Below are 7,593 nucleotides of genomic sequence, written 5' to 3'. Positions count from 1 at the left end.
CTGCTGAAAAGCTAAACCTCAGTCTCAATCACATTAAAGGACGTATAATTCTTAATGACTTCAGTTATATTCTAAACTGTCAAGGACAAAAAAACCCACAAGATACCTCTGGCCACTGCTTTGCAATACTTTTGCCCTTGTAATATGAACAGAGGTCCCCGAACCCCTACTCCCAAAATTAGACACATAAGCAATCATGAGCAACATGCAAAATGAGAAGCTAAGATCTACTCTCAAGCAAGTATTTTTTCCATCAAAATATCTGGCAGAGTAAACAGACTGAGCTTCAAGAGTCCTACTGAAAAACACAGCATTATACCTTTCTGATTTCTACTGCATTCCTAACTTTATTTTTATCTCCTCATTCAGAGAGAGGCCAAACAAAGACAGAATTCTATTTTATGTCATTAAATATAGTAAACCCACAAGTTTGTATTTATTATTGTATTTATTCATGGGCTACAGAGGGACTACTCTATAGCATCAAGGCTGCCTCTGGAAAATTTTGGTTCAGAAAAGCAGCATGTGGGTTTGGAGGGAATCACTCCCTTGGGTTGGCACAGGTTTCACCACAGTTTTGGCCAAGTGAATTAGATTCCTTTCAAGAGGGAATGGAAATAAGAGTTTCTTTCCAGAAGCTCTACTTCAAGCACTCAACAACTGCATCCCATCTGCTAAATATGGCCAAGTCAAGATCAGTCAGTGGTAGGACAGCCTTGAATCATAAGTCTGGTAGGAATATTTGGTCCAAAAGGCCAAACTAAATTTATTCCTAAGTAGACCATGCAAACAGTGTGTTAGGTAGACAGAGGGTCCTGAACACCAATTGCCTCAATCTGCTGACGTGCTACTACCAAGTGATATTACTTTTTACTATAGAGACAGCTGTACTGTCATCACTGAAGACAATTAAGACAAAGGTAAAACACATTGACTGTAAATTATAATCTTCTTCAGAAAAATATGCAAAATCTTTTTTAAAAACACAATGTAAGCTTAATCAGTGGGATCACTTAATTCCAAATAGGAATGAAGCTGTGTTGTATATTTGTATTAAGAAATGTTTCTAAAAACAATTACTTCTTTTGATACTTGCCATTTTTCATCTTATACACTCACTCACCATATTCAGTGATGGCCAGCTCCACAATGGGATGCTATCTTTTTTTACTATGCTAGCAATCACTTAGAAACAGCACAAGCTGTGTGACAGAGGCACCAGCCAAATGTCTACCGACAAGAAGGCAGTAACTTCTCAGTGAACAACAGTGGTCTGACAAAGCTTAGGAGAGCATAGCAGGGCTTAATGGTTAACCTTCAGCTTTTATATTGACTTTCACAGGTTGCTTTGCCACATGCCAAAGTTGGACTTCAAAAGCCTGCAGAGGGTTCCTGGACTCCTCCACCCTGATCCAGAAGAGTAACTGCCTCACGAGATTTTAATATTAGAGATATTGCATCATCCACTATCTTGTGAATCTGTATTCGGAAATCCACACAAACATCCTAGGTAGAATAGTTCAACATACCAGGTATGGTGACTAGAAAGAATCAAGCTAGATTCCACAGAAAAGCAGCTGCAAAGCTAGCAGTCTTGAATAAAACCCAGTATACCCACAACCATCATCGGACAGTCAGCTGTCTTGAAAATATTAAAACATTCATTATCAACTGCTACTCATACAGTGGAAATATTACTAAAAAAGAAAAAATAAATAAAACAAAACAGATAAGCCAAGCTTTGGCATTGTCAATCAAGTAGATTCGGTCCTCAACAAACTGCACTGTCCCAATACGTCCTAAATTTCAACAGAAAATTTATCTTTAAGTTTATCATCATTAAACTAAGGGTTTAATATTTTCACCTGGTCTGTCCAGTTCTGTCTCAGTCTGATTCCTCCTATGATCATAGCTTCTGAAAGTAGGTTCAAAGAACTGCTCTGGACAGGTCTAAACATGACATCTTACAACGAGTTTAAGGATGATGTCACAAGGCAATTAAGGAAATCCTCTGCTAATCATGCAATTATTCTAGCCACCTGTGTGTATGAATGATGACTTCAGGGGAGTAGAATTTAGTCTTGGTAGACAGATCCAAACAGGCAGCCACCAGTCTTGCAGCAGATCTACACTAACCTGTTTCTCTGAGAAGGCTGAGGTCAGCATTGCCAAAATACCAGAGCTGGCAGCAGTGCACAGCTCTGCCGCTCTTCCCTAGTGGCAAGAAACTTCTCTGAAACAGATGGAAGTTTCTATCACACAGGCTTTCGGGTCACGATCAAAAGATGGAAAAAATTACCAAGGCAGCCTGGCAGAGGCGCTTTTCTTTTTTTTTTTTTTTTTCTTTTTTGGGGGTGGGGTGAGGCAATAGCATCAGTTCCTTTATTTATATGAATAAAGACACAACAGAAAACCTGATGTTGCTCACCATAATCTCTTCTTACATCGTGCTGGTTTTGCAGCCAGCATGGAATTCATTCAGCTACCAGACTGTCAACAAGATGTGTGGTTAGAAGATTAATAATGATCCAAGTCAGCAATAGCAAGTGTTGAAGATGAAGAGAGGTGTCTTGATGGCTGATGCATAAGATCAAACAACCCTTCCTCCTTCATATGTGTACCATGGAAACTTACCTAAACACAACCTTCTTTCCTAGATTCAGAAGAGTAAGAAAAAAAACTAGAGAAGCAGCACTTCCCGTATTCTAGCTACTTCAACAAAAGCTCTGCCCATACCAGGAATTGTTTTTGACCCATTCTGACTTCCTTAGTTAACAGAAAACCATTAAGCATAAAGCAAAATTATTTCTGCTCAATTAGTGTAATTCACAATCTTACAGATCAACATGCTAAGAAACAAAGTCAGCAACTTTGGCCCCTCTACAATGGGCTCAGAGTAGCAATACATTTCCAAAGCCCATGTTTTAACTAGACCACAGTCTGAAATACTAAATCAGCTGCTCTGGAAAACCAGGACTGAAACTCCACATTCTGTCCTACTAAGTGGTACTGGGTGAATAAAATGGGCACTGAAAAGATACACTCTCAAAGATTCATGCCAGATTAGCTGTTATACTTCCAGTTACTTAGCCCTTCCTCAATATTTTGTATTTTAATTATCATTTGCAGTGTTTTGCAACATTCAAATATGAAAGCCATAAACACATGGAACGACACGGTCATGTCTAGAGAGGACAAATTACAAACATTACTTCTTTTTGGAACTTAGCTGCCATACTCCTCCAAGTTGCAGAGGCGGACTGGTCACTTCCTTTACAAATGCTGTTTTGGAAAGAGCGTTTTTTTTTTGTTTGGGTCTTCTTTTTCTAATAAAATTTCTTTAAACTGTACGGACATCTCAGATTTGACTGCTTCTGCTCATCTCTGTTCAATTTAAGAGTTAAACACTAAATTACACCTCCAAAAAGACAAAAAAGTATCTGTGATTTAAATAAAATTTAATGGAAAATTGCTATTGTTTCTGAAAAAAAATTCAATTAAGAAAAATCACATTATCCAGCCTCTCCCTTATCTCTTTTTCATTCAAGTTACAGTATATGTGGTCAAAAACTCTACACATTAGCATCCTCACTTTAAAATAGTTTGTAGGTGCTGAAGAATAACAAGTTCAAGAGATAGCCAAAAATCTTCCTGGTTTCAATTAGCTGCCTGAACACAGACAGGAACCTTAACAAAACAGCAGGCCTTTGATGTTTCTAAAATAGAACAGTGCCTGTGGCAGAGACATCCACCAGGGTGGACAAGTTTGTTAGACTGTAAGATTCACATTTACTCTATAGGCCCAAATGCTCTCAGCTCTACAACTGGTACACAACTAAAATATAAGCAATCTGATCCCTTGTCAAATAGAGTAACTAAAAATTCACAAGCAGTCAAAAGTATAAATTAAACATATGTGTATTGCTGTTTGCATCAGAACGACGCTAAGAGGTGGCAGATGAGATGGTCACAGGTTTTCTTTGCAGTTTGGTATTTCCAAATATACAAAGGTTATCTATAACCCAGACTCCTTTCAGCAGATCAACAGAACTGAGAAAATACATATACAGTAAGATATCATGCATACATTTTCAAATAAATACAGGTCTGACAGCTTGATTTTTTTATGTCCAGGACAGCTCTGCCCTTCTGAGCAGAAATTTTTAATACCACAATGAGTTCATCCCCTCCGTAATGAGACAACTGTCTTCCTGATATAAAGGCTGTTTTAAATAATCTGGTTTCTGTAGTCATTAAAGGCTAGGTTTTATTATTTATTACAGAGAAAAATATTCTTCCCTCTGTAGACAACAAGTGAAGAGAGTAACTAACGTTCCCAGGAATGTGTAGCCACAGAGGTTTCCCGATAATTAGCCTCTTAGCTGCTTACTCCATCTAAATCACGGTTATTATTCAGTTACAAAACACAAAGTCAAAACTCTCATTTCTAATTTGTTAGCATTTAAATATCAAATTAGAACACTACAGGCATGTTTAGACATATCTACAACACAACTACGCAAATATACTCATTAGAGCATAAACAAAGCTTTTTCCACGACACTGAAATAAGAGATGCTTAAATCGTTTTGTATCCTCTGCTTCGTCAGAAGGAGTTTTTAATGTATACTTATGTATAATAAAAACATTTTTCTACTGTTTAATTATGTGCATGTGTGTACATGAAAAAAAACAACTTTGGAAATGCAAAGTTCATCAGAGTGTCAGCAAACTTGACAATGCATGGTCACACCTTCCTGACTGCAGGAAAGTAACCCAGTATACTAGCCAAAACTGCAGGCAACCTTGGGTCAGACCCAAGTTAGCCTCATACACAGGCTCTCATTATCATGCACTGATACTCTGAAGTTTTTTATGTACAGAACACACCCTAATACTTGCTAAAGCACCCCCCTAAAGTTACTGCAGTCTTCTGCCATGACAGAATGCCAGTCTCAGCCATCTGCATGGAGATAATGCCGGTCTCATATGCAGCAGAGACCCCTTTTTCTTGAAGGGCAAGATGTGTAAAGTGTAGAGAGATGGTCAAAGCAAAATATGTCATGCAATACCTATTTCTTACAGGTCACAAGTAATGTATGCAGAAGTATTATATTTATGAGACTTGTCTCAAAATCAGACTTTAAATAAATATGAGGACTGATTAGAAGAACAACACGAAAAATGACTCAACCAAGTCCTAAAAAAAAAAAAGAGAAGAGAAAAAACGGAAAGCACAATTTAAAAAAAAAAATACAACTGGTGTGAGCCAAATTGAGTAAAGCTGCAGGCCCAAGGATAAAGAATACGATTATGATGAACAGTAAGTTAATGAAAGAGTAAGAGGCATAGTTTTGATGAGCTCCAGATGGAATGGGAAAGATGCATTTTCACTAAAAAGGTCTGACTTCAAGTTAAGTCAGGTCAGCAACAAATAAAACCCAAGGCAGTTCTCAGTTGTCATCCATTTTAGCAAGCTTGTAAACCCATGGCTCTGTGGTCTTTATTTCACCCGTATAACCTGTGGTTCATTTAGCACTGATCAAGTAGAACATCTCTCCCCACCTTCTCCTGGAAAAAGGCATTACAAAAAATCCCAGACGAACCTCAAGGAGGAGTATCTTGAAGCCCAGAACAAGTTAAAACAACTAAGGAAAGCTCATCCAGCCACAAGTCCTAAATGACACATTTACTATAGATGCAAACAAAAGTTTTGTCCCAGTTTGGGTACAAATACAGTTATACTGTACCCAGAGGGACGACAAAGCTACACAGTATATTTTTCAGTCCCTGCTACCGGCAGAACTAAAGGAAAGGTTTCCTATAGTCCACCTTGAACGTAGATTGGTAAGTCAAATTAACACAGCGTGACACAATAGCTTATTGCTTTACACATAAAGCAGTTTTTCCTTACAAATATGGTGTTCTGCAAAATGTCCACTACATAAATTAATAATGCATATTATTTTCTCCCTACAGCATTCTCAACTGTCATCTTCAACCATCCACAGATATGCAGTCTTATCATTTTAAGCTGTTAGCTTAAAATCAGAAACTGTAATTCATTACTAGAAGCTTCTAGAGAACCAATCACAATGATGTCAGAATTAGAGGTAGTAAGTAATACTGTAGACAGTAACAACTAGACTTCTTTCATACTTGACAGAAGGAAATGGGAAAGTACATGTCGATCTGTCCCAGTAAAACTTTCTATTTTAAAGTAACAAAGTGCAACTAAGCAGGTCCTAAGACAAGATGAGAGTCACAAAAACGACTTGGAAAAGAACAGCAAAATTTGGGGGGGGGGAGGGACAGCAAAGCCAAGCTAAGGCAAAAGAGTCACTGGCCTCTGCTCACTTTTCTGCCCTGTATCTTGCAAGGTTCACAAACTGAGGAAGTGCATTGCAGAAATGCAGACCCAGCAGGAGAGCAACTGGGGTGAATACAGTGAGGCGCAAAAGGGTCCTCTGACTGCTGGAATAAGCTAAACCAAAGTATCATGAGACTGCATCTGTATCATCATCCTTCCTGGCACCATGGCTGTAGAGAATATTGATATTAACCACAACCTGAGCAGACCAGGACCATAAGAGTGCAACATGATCCCTGTCACTTCTTTTCTAGCAGTATGTTTGCACTATTCTTACAGCACAGAACTATTCTACTCTGAAGGCATCTGCACATGTGAATTCACACAAACACTACTGGATTCCAATTAGTGTTTTCTGACAGAAAAGAAAAACACCCAACCAACCAAAATTGTGTTTTTTATCAGTGTTTTACCTGGAACTGATTAAAACAAAACGAAGTTACTAAAGAAACTGAAGAGATGTACTCTTATGCTAAATGTTTGTCCTAGAGTTCACTACCATTTAAATTCATACAAGGGGTCTTGAACTGTAAGGGAGAAACCTTCACATGTAGACAAACTAAGAGCAAATCAGTCCTCTCCATCATCTGCTCTCTTCTTTTACAGTATACCTTTATGAGATCACTAATCTTCTGAATTATTTTATCAATAGATATCTACAGAATCAAGTTTCCTGAGATAATTTTAAGTTCCTATCCAAATTAACTGTGATTTCCATAACCTATTACCTACTTCCCAGTTCTCTGTAAGGCAGGCATACAACTGGGCGTCACTCAGTAAACCCAGCAGATGAGTGAAAGCGCAGTTGTTCTTGGTTATTTATGCTCTCGGACAGGAACAATGAGATCTGGGGCAACACAACCTGGAGAACTGCAAGAGTCACAAACTGGACAGATGGCACACAAAACGGATATGAACATCAAGTTTCGTCAGGAAAGTAAGCACACGGCTTTTTGTGAAAGATGAGAGGTAAAAAAAAGACCTAGAAAAATGGACTACTTGTAATCCAGGAAAGTTCTGTTTATTTCATCTACACTTCCTCACCTAAACAGAGCTCCTCCTCTACAGAAGAGCTGCGTGACTTCTTTTACGACTAGGAGAGAATAACGAATAAAAAATAATTTAAAAAGAAATGGAGTTTCTCCAGTGCTGTAGAATAAAGCTTCACTAGTTCTGCCTCCCCCGCAAAGAGCTGCCGAGAAACTGCTACCGCTCGGCGGCTT

The sequence above is a fragment of the Buceros rhinoceros genome, unplaced genomic scaffold (genome assembly GCF_000710305.1).
Source record: "Buceros rhinoceros silvestris isolate BGI_N320 unplaced genomic scaffold, ASM71030v1 scaffold41974, whole genome shotgun sequence".
Lineage (NCBI taxonomy): Eukaryota > Metazoa > Chordata > Aves > Bucerotiformes > Bucerotidae > Buceros > Buceros rhinoceros.
Note: the sequence above shows the minus strand (reverse complement) of the source record.